Source organism: Sorghum bicolor, chromosome 3 (assembly GCF_000003195.3).
Source record: "Sorghum bicolor cultivar BTx623 chromosome 3, Sorghum_bicolor_NCBIv3, whole genome shotgun sequence".
Classification (NCBI taxonomy): Eukaryota; Viridiplantae; Streptophyta; class Magnoliopsida; order Poales; family Poaceae; genus Sorghum; species Sorghum bicolor.
In genome coordinates, this window is record NC_012872.2 from 28,478,278 (window position 1) to 28,488,636 (window position 10,359).

Genomic DNA, 10,359 nt, shown 5'->3' on the forward strand with positions numbered 1-10,359 from the left:
AAGAAGTGGAGAGTGATTGTTATACCAATGTTGTAGAGTTGAGATATATCCAAACAATCACTCACAATCACAATCACAAGAAAGAATCCTCGACAAGAGATGACACAAGACTTTTTACCAAGGTTCACTTGCTTCCTGGTAAGCTAGTCCTCATTGTGGAGATACACCCACTTGATGCATCACGAGCTACTTGGCAATCCAAAGCTAAACCCTTAGCGGGTGCTGCACATCCACTCATAGGATAGGGATCCTCCAAGCCACGAGCAATCCACTAGAGTAGGCAATTGCAATCTCCCGCGCGGAAGGCTCAAGAACCCCTTACAAATCACTTGGTGAGGCTCAAAACAATCTCTAATCACGAGCTCAACACCTCCGCTGCTCCAAGCCATCTAGGGTGTCGAGAAACACCCAAGAGTAATAAGAAATCTGCAGCAAACTCAAAGATCAAGGGCCACTAAAATGCAACTTACTAAGCAATGCACTTGAATCTCACTAAGATTAGCAATCAAACAAGGAGATGAGTGGAGGGAGTATCCTCTAGCACAAAGTATGTCTCAAGTGTTCAAAAGTGCAAGAGAGAGACCCTCATGGCCGATCACCTTCTATTTAAATAGTCTCACTTGTGGGCTAGCCATTAGGAGTCCCTATGAGGGCGTCAGACGCTCCGATGGAGCCCCATCGGACGCGGTTGAGCGTCCGATGCTAATCTGCCTCACGTGCTCGACCACTGCTATGTGTCTCTCTTTAAACATGGACCATTAATCTCTAACGGTCACTAGAACGTTAATGCTTCAGAAGCTCCCAGCGTCGGACGCGTGTGGGGGTATAAACCCCTATACCCTTATGGCTAGACTTGGGCCAGGAAATTTGGCTCATTACGAGACAGCTCGAGGCTTGATCCAACTACTTGGAGTTTCTCGCAAGGAAACATAACTTGGAGATCAAGCAGAATTCTAGTCGGTTAGAATATGAATTGATATCATATTATCTATGGCAATTGTAAACGACTAGGATTAGTTTCTGGATTTATAACCCTGCCCTCTGGACTATAAAAGGAGAGGTAAGGGACCCCCTTAGTTCAATTCAACACATCTCATATCAATACAATCAGACGCAGGACGTAGGTATTATGCCCACACAGCGGCCGAACCTGGATAAAAACCTTGTCTGTGTCTTGCGTCACCATCGAGTTCGTAGCTTGCGCACATGTCTGCCGATAATCTACTACCTTGGGCATACCCCTAGGTAGACTGCTGACCAGCTTTCGTCGATAGTCGTGCGCTAGGTAGGCGGTGTGCGTACAGCTCTCTAGACGAACAAGATGGTCATCATCCCTGCTTCCGCTTCCGTGGCAGAAGGCCTCACGTTCACCGTCTGGATGACTCACGCCGGTGGCCTCCCGACCATGGTTTTGGAAGAAAACCAGATCCAATCTATGGCGACAATGGCGGTAGCCCTGACCACGTCGACCACGATCACCCCTGCTCTGACAACGTCGCTGTTGACGGTATATAAGCCCTAGTTTTACCCCATCAAAACCGTCAACAATACATTCTTTCTGGAAGAAAATCACCAAACACATAGTGACTTAGGTACAAATAACTTGGTTCCACATGTACATGTCATCATTTGGATGCAGGTGTACAATCGACTACTTTTCAGGGTTAAGAAGCTCTATATGAAGGTTGGACTACCACCCCAGAATGGCCAATTGGAAAACCAACTTCACATTCATCAATCTCGGAGCTTCTGGAGACAATGTGCAAAAGATGGGCACATTAGTGGGGTTGGCCGACCCCACCTTTGTGGGCCCAGCACCACCACTGTGCTCAGAATTTCACCAAGAAGTCACCTGCAGAAGATGAACCTTTGGTTCTACCAAAGTGGGGTCGACCGACCCAAACTATGGGGCCATCCAGCCACCTGGTTTGCACCAACCAACATGGGATTCCTTCTAGAAGACAACACTGGTCCCACCTGTCATTGGGTAGGTCGACTAACCTACAAGTGGGCCCCACCTTGAGTCAGTTCACTCCCACCGACATCCCCATGATGAACATGTGATGGAAATTCCCAACCATTGATCATATGGCGGTTCCAAGGTCGGTTTGATCCAACGGTGCATGCTGGAGGTCACGCGGATCGCTGATGTGGCGCTGGAGTAGCCCCTACTCCATCTTCCCCTATAAATACCCCCTTAGAGAGCCTAGTTAATCACGATGTATCTTAGGAAGAGCTACTCTTAGCTAGTATGAGAATAGAGGGAAGAGAGTGAGGAGTTCCCCGAGGAGGAGTCCCGGCTTGTCGGGAGTCTTCTTCTAGGAGCGCCTCAGCGGATGCTTGTCTTCTAGTAAGTCTTCCTTCTAGTCGCCTTTCATCTAAGTACTTCCAGTATTTACTTTCTGCCTTAGTTTATTTTAAGTATACAACCGGCCTATCTGGCACATTGCTTTGCCTTGTGTGAAGTGCTCAAAACCTTAGCTGGGTCTAGAGTAGTAGAATTAGTGTAGACGTGGTGTCTAGACTAAGTCTGCCCTTGTGGACTTCTTGTCGCACCTGAAGAACGCCAGCAGCGAAGCGTGACAAGCCACTGCTGGACATTAGGGGTGTGTTTGGGTTGTTTCTAATACTAGCCTGCCTAGTAAAACTAAGCCAGGCTAGCCTAAGCTTGGCTTGAGCAAGCCAAGGTAGACTTGTTTGGTTGTATATACTATCTAAGACTAGCTAGCAATTGGGTGTGTTTGGGTGGCCAGTTTGTTTTGCATAGACTCACCTCTTCTTTAAGCTAGTAAGTTCACCTATCTCTGAGACATACTATCGAACAGGTGGAGAGCGATGTACCATGTACTAGCCCCGCTCCTCCTTCATCCTTGCCATGGACGGAGGCTCAACCTCCACCTTCCCTACCGGCGCCTCCACCTCCACCTTCCCTACCAGCGCTCGCTCCACCTCCACCTTCCCTACCGGCGCTAGCTCCACCTCCACCTTCCCTACCGGCGTGTTGACACCGTTTTTGGACACGTGCACAGGGACTAGTAGAGTACAAGATCGGTAGGTGGAGCAACGGTAACTAGACTGCAGAAGAGTTGCCGATGAGGAAGGTTGCCGATGAGGGGACGATTGAAATATGATTAAGTCCTGGAGTGGTGGCGCGTTTCTAACCGATGACTAGTATCAATGTTTGCCGATGGCGATAGCAGGAAGATTGTCGATGGCTCCGCGGGAGTTGCCGATTGACCCGTGGCGGTGTCCTGGTCAGTTACAAGGGGATAGTTTTATGTTTTCCTTAGGTGTCCTTGTCGGTTACAAGGGGATGGTTTTATGTTTTCTTTAGTTGTTTAAATTCGTTTTGTATACGGATTCTGTTTAATTTGGAATTTGAGTCCTAATCGTGTCTGATTGTAGCTCTTTGAGCAAGGTATAAATGTAGACCCTAGGGCCTTGTAATGAGTATCTATCAATCAATCAAACACACGTTTTTACTCATATTCCAGCATCTACTTTTTCGACGACTTCGTCATATTTTTCCTTTTTATTACAAGTTCTTAGAGTTCGTCGACTTAAGCTCGGCGTATTCTCGAGTTCCGCGTGAGTACCTCTTGGCCATGACATCCGGGCGCATCGCTGTTGTCAGGACTAAAGTATTCGAGTTATCACCTTTGCCGATAGTAAGGTCAAATCGGCTGGCACGCCTTAACGTTTGAATCGGATATTAGCCCTTTGTGTTTGCAGAATCAGCTTTTGCATCAACACATCTTTTTGCACGCCCGGTGGGACTTTTGATTCAAGATCAAGATCGACATGTCGACTACTAAGTTCGATCAGGAGAACGTCATCCCTGTGACGGAAGCGAATCTCAAAGATGAGCAGAAGCAAGCTATTGCAAAAGCCATGGAGGACTACAAGCAGCTGTTGATATTTGGTAACGCAATCAGGAAATGATCCGCAAGCGCACAGATATCGATGAGCATTTCACCCGGGAGGTTTTCCAGAGTATCGTATTTATATTTTTACCACTGGGAGAAAGGGTGCATCTGACTAACCAAATCTATTGCTACTATCCCTTTAGGCTACAAAAAATGTTTCTCGATGTGAGCGATGTATAGAGAAGACTGCAACCATAGTCTCGTTCTAACCTTGGTAAGGATGATCTACTGTTCTATTGGGGAAACTTACGGAATCTAGACACCACAAAGGATGTTCGACCCACACCTATAAACCTACCCGTCCTGCTAACAAGATATGGGATACAAAGGTAACTCGGAAATGTCACGTTCCTCACTACTATCACGGTCCAGCTAGTCAGGGGATATCTATGAGTACCCTAGCCTAAACACCACGTTTACTCTAGCAATGATTACTCTAATACTCAACCGGAAGAGGATTAAAGTAAACTCATAAACCAAAGAACAATAAAACAAGAACTTACTAGAATTAGAAGTCGAATTACTGAAGAATCTTAGAAGCAAGCCTCGGGTTAGAAGACTTGATCCCGCAGGTACAACCTCGGAGTAGACACCGACAGGCGGGCCTTCCTCCGATCTATACCTCCACTCGATCTCTCTCAATCTAGTAGAAACTAGAAGATCTAATTCTACTCACATTGGATGCTAAGCCTAAAAAAAAAATATTATTTAGAGAAGAGGTTTTCCTTCGAGGGCACCCTCAACTCTATGATAACTTTTTGTCTTCTCCAGGGGCCAGGGGGGTCTCCTTATATAGTCCCCCTCCTTTATGCGTTTTTGGGTCGGTAGGCGATGTGGTACTACATTATCCTTGATCCTTTAGGTCGGTGGAACATCGTGTGCGAAGAGAGTCCCGAACGGAGTCCAGGACAGGGCGGGCGCCCAGGGAAAGAGGGCGGGCGCCCTGGGCCTGGCCCCTTTCGGCCTCTGCTTTCTTCCCGTGGCTTCTGGAGTCTTCTAGATGGTAGAAAATTGCGCGGTGCGTTGATATCTCTATGTAATCCCGACATGTGGGCCTTTCTTTCGTATTTCCTGATAACCCCCTGCAGAAATAGACAAACACCAAAACTCGTGGAATTCCGTCAGATAAAACCCTAAGTCTAGGTGTTGGCTGCATTTGGATCCTTTTCTTTATTTATTTGATGATTATATTTGGTACTTAAGGACCGTCAACAGCAGCAATGTTTGAGATCCTTCAGCATCAATAGGAGTGGTGAGGTGATCCAGAAAGAAGCACTGCCGGCCCCTCGGCAGGTTACTTTCGAAGCCAATCCTGGTAAACTCCAAGACATGGTCGATAATGCTATCAACCGTGCCTTGATCAACCAAGCTGGTGTGCTGTCCAATACGGTTTTCAATGCCGTGGCTAGAACTTTCAAAGAAGGACAATTTCCACCGAACTATGTGGGCCCTGTCTATCATCAGCCAGGATCACCGGTGGTCACAGCTCCATCGGCTGCAGCGGCCGCTGCGGGCACAGAAACCACCGTCCCTCCAAGCACGCTAGGAGTCACTAACGCGCAATCTACGCCGATGACGACCAATCCACCGACTTCAGATGGGCAGATCAAGCTTGCTACGGATCTATTGGCATCGGCGATGTCGGGATCGGAACCTCCTCCTAACTGGTGGGGTTATGGTATGCCCCCAGAGCTGACACTGAAGACACCTAGTACATCTTAGACAGCTGATGTGAGAGGCAAGGCTCCTATGGCATCGGCACCCCCAAGTATGCCGATGAATCAGAGTCCCCAGTATACTACAACTACTACTGCAAGACCTTACACTGGGAATTCTCAAGCTCCAACATTCCAGATGCCTAACGCATCGGCAGATTCAATGCCGATGCAACAGAGGTTTACGACTCAGTCAGGGTATGTCAATTCAATGATGATGCCCAATTATCAGACATCGGTAGGGTCTATGCCGATGAATGCTAATAGTGGATGGCCTGAGCAGTAAGTCTTTCCACAAATGCCCCAACAGAATCATCAAGCTACAGGGTTTCAACAAAGCCAGATCTACCCTAGATTCTAGAATCAGGGGTTAGTCAACCAGCCGATGAATCTCAGTGGTCAGCAGTTTGGTGGTTAGCAGATTGGCGGTCAGATGGTTAACCCAATGTTCCATGCAGATCGTGTGCCACAGAGACACGTGGAAACATATCAGTAGGTCCCAGATCCACAACCGCCTCATCGGCAAGATACCGATGCTTATTGGGCCGATAAGATTGCTGAAGTAATGAGAGACCAATTTCGGATAAAACCCAAAATCAACACTTACTCTTATCGAACACCGTATCCTCCCGCATATGATTGGATTCCACTTCCAAATCGGTACAAGGTACCAGATTTCACCAAGTTTTCCGGACAGGATGATACATCAACCATGGAGCATGTCAACAGGTTCATCATCCAATGTGGAGAGGCTGCTAACAGGGACGAGTTAAGGGTTCACTTGTTCTCGTCATCATTATCTGGATCGGCTTTCACTTGGTTTATATCATTACCTCCCAACTCAGTGATTACTTGGGCCGATCTAGAGAAGCAATTCCACAAATACTTCTTTTCTGGAGTCTATGAGAAGAAGATCACCGATTTGGTCAAATTGAAGCAACGCAATGATGAATCGGTTGAGAGTTTTGTGCAAAGAATACGGGAAGTCAAGAACAAATGCTATAGTCTAGTTTTGGATGATCGGCAGCTAGCCGATTTGGCTTTCCAGGGTTTGTTCCCACACATCAGAGACAAGTATGCATCTCAAGAGTTCGAAAGCTTAAGCCATTTGGTGCAGAGAATTTCTGATCAAGATATCAGACCTTTTGAGCCCAAAAGAGCATGGAACAAAAAGGTATCATTTGTGGATGAAGCAGCAAGCTCGGACTCTGATGAGGAACCAGTCATCGGCTTGGCAGAATGGGTAAAGAATAAGAAGCTGATGTCTTGTCCTTTTGGGCATAAAGAGCCAGAGAAGTTCGCGTTTGACATCACTAAAGCCGATAGGATATTTGACTTTCTACTTCAGGAAGGGCAAATCAAGTTGTCACCCAATCATGTGATCCCATCGGCTGAAGAGTTGAAGAAGATGAAGTACTGCAAGTGGCACAATGCAACTTCTCATAGCACCAATGAGTGCAAAGTTTTCAGGCAACAGCTGCAATCGGCTATTTAATCTGAGAGAATCAAATTTGATAGTTCCAAAGCCCAGAAGCCGATGAAGATTGATCAACACCCTTTTCCGACGAACATGTTGGATGCTAAGGGGAAAACCAAGGTGTTGACATCGGAAGCAGCTGAAAGAGATGCATCGGTGGACCCTCAGCATCAAATTACTGCCGCCGATGCTAAAGGAAAAGGCTTGATCCAAGAAGGAAATAGCTCAGGAAGGCCTCCCCGATCTAGTATTGTGATAACTCATAGAAGGCCTCGGGAAACTTGGCAGCAACGTGAAGATCGGTATCGACGCCAGCAAGAAGACTATCATCGGGAAGAAGAAAGACGCCGACAAGAGTGGAATCGGCACAGAGATCATTGGAATTGCCCGTTCTTCATCCATTGCTGGGAACAGAATATTAAATTGCCTACTCTTAGAGATTGCCCTGAATGTAATGGTTATGATCGGTATGACAGATCCGATCGGCGATTTAATGGGCCGATTAGGGGGAGAACGTCAGTTCATGGTCGGCTGGGGGGCAGACTCAATGTGCATGACAGGCTTGGTGATCGTGTTGGATATTTTCCCAGTTGTCAGGAAGAACTTGAAGAAATGGCTAATGCACGAGTTCCCGATGAGTTCATATTTTGCAGGGACGCCAATACACATCGGATGGAGTCAAGGGAATATTGTCGTCCATCGGCAAGGCAGTCGTCACTTCCCCCATGGTGTCCAGAGGGGTTGACTAAAACACAGAAGAGGAGACTGCAACGCGAAAGACGAGAAGAGTTAAGCAAGGGCGAGAACTCTGGCCAATCTGGGGATCAGCAACAATCAGATCCTAAGGGGAAAGGGCCATCGTCAGATGTTAACATGGTATTTATGTTGCCGATGGAATTCCTGGCGCCATCCAGTGATGACGAGGAGTTGGAGTTTTCCAACCAGATAGCTTAGTTGGCTCTAGATCCGATGATAGCCATCTTTGAAAAGCCTACCGACAATGAAAGGCAGCATCTTAAAGCCCTGTTCGTCAAAGGGAGGGTTGATGGTCAGCCGATGACCAAGATATTGATTGATGGTGGAGCTACTATCAACATTATGCCATATGCAGTCTATCGGAAGCTTGGAAAAGGAGATCAAGATTTGACCAAGACCGTTATGATGCTAAAGGACTTCGAAGGGAACATATCTCCGGTTAAGGGAGCCATCTGTGTTGAATTGACCATCGGCAGCAAAACCTTGCCGACAACTTTCTTCGTGATCAGCGGAAAAGGTGCTTATAATTTGCTGCTAGGAAGGGATTAGATTCATGCCAATTGTTGCATCCCTTCGACAATGCACCAATGCTTGGTTCAATGGGTAGGTGACAAGATTGAGATTGTCCCGGGAGATTCTTCCTATGTTATTACATCGGCGGAGGCAGACACCTATGAAAGAACTAGGTGTATTTCAGGAGAAGTTTGGGAAAAGGATTTCCTCAAAGTTACCGATTATGAAATTCCACCGATCTAAACAGTCGGTTCTGATGAAGAGTTTTAATGGATAGGTTCGCCGATGATGGAAAATTAGGCCAGGGATTCACATCGGCCGATGATTTAGTAGAAGTAGATATAGGTAGTGGTGATAAACCTAGGCCTACTTTTATTAGTGCTAAGTTAAATTCTGAGTGTAAGCAGCAGTTAACCGATTTGTTAAAGGAATATAAAGATTGCTTTGCTTGGGATTATACTGAGATGCCTGGTTTAGACCAATCAATTGTTGAACATCGGTTGCCTATCAAATCTGGATTTCGGCCACATCAGCAGCCAGCTCGCCGATGTAATCCTAATATTCTTCCTGATATCAAGGCCGAGATAACCAAACTTATTGAAGCTAAATTTATTCGGCAGTGTCGATATGCCGAGTGGATTTGCAATGTTGTTCTAGTCTACAAGAAAAATGGGAAGCTTCAGGTTTGTATTGATTTCAGGAATCTTAATAAAGCTACACCGATGGATGGCTACCCAATGCCAGTTGCCGATCTGCTAGTTGATGCTACGGCTGGGCATCAGATCATCAGCTTTATGGATGGCAATGCAAGATACAATCAAATATTCATGGCTGAACAAGATATTGCGAAGACAGCATTTAGGTGTCCTGGTCATGTTGGCTTATTTGAGTGGGTAGTCAAGACCTTTGGTTTGAAAAATGCTGGTGCTACTTATCAGAGGGCCATGAATTTTATCTTTCATGAGTTCATCGGCAAGCTGGTGGAAATTTATATTGATGATGTGGTAGTTAAGTCTGGAGATTTCACAAAACATCTTGCCGATTTGCGAAAGGTGTTGGAATGCACAAGGAAGCATGGTTTGAAGATGAATCCTAACAAGTGTGCATTTGGTGTGTCGGCAGGATAGTTCCTTGGTTTCACGGTACATCAAAGGGGGATTGAAATTAGTAGGAGGTCTATTGATGCTATCAACAAAATAGTTGCTCCTACCAACAAAACTGAGCTCCAGTCCTTGATCGGCAAAGTAAATTTTATCAGGAGATTTATATCTAACTTGTCTGGTAAAATTCGTGCTTTCAGTCCTTTACTCAAATTGAAAGCCGATCAAGAATTCATATGGGGGAAAGAGCAACAGTTGGCTTTAGATGAAATCAAGAATTACTTGGTAAACCCTCCGGTTCTGATTCCGCCTCAGCAAGGAAAGCCCTTCAGATTATATCTATCTACCGATGGGATGGTCATCGGTTCAGCTTTGATTCAAGAATTTGAAGGGAAGGAGCGTGTAATTTATTATTTAAGCAGAAGGTTGATTGATGCTGAAACCAGGTATTCGGCTATTAAAAAGTTATGTTTGTGCCTATATTTCTCATGTACTAAATTGAGGCATTATTTATTATCGGCCGAATGCACTGTCATATGCAAAGATGACGTGGTCTGATATATGCTATCTATGCCAATCATGATTGGTAGAATCGGTAAGTGGATTTTGGCACTGTCGGAGTTCGATCCGCATTACGAATCGGCTAAAGCGGTTAAAGGACAGATTATGGCCGATTTTGTGACTCAGCATTGTGGTACAGTGGAAACTTTGGAAATTGTACATTAGACGCTCTTCTTTGATGGATCCACGTGTGACCGGGGGGCAGGAATCGGCATAGTGCTAATTTCCCCTCAGGGAAGAAAATATGAGTTCTCCTTGCCGATTGTTGCCACATCAACAAATAATCAAGCCGAATATCAAGCCTTAATTAA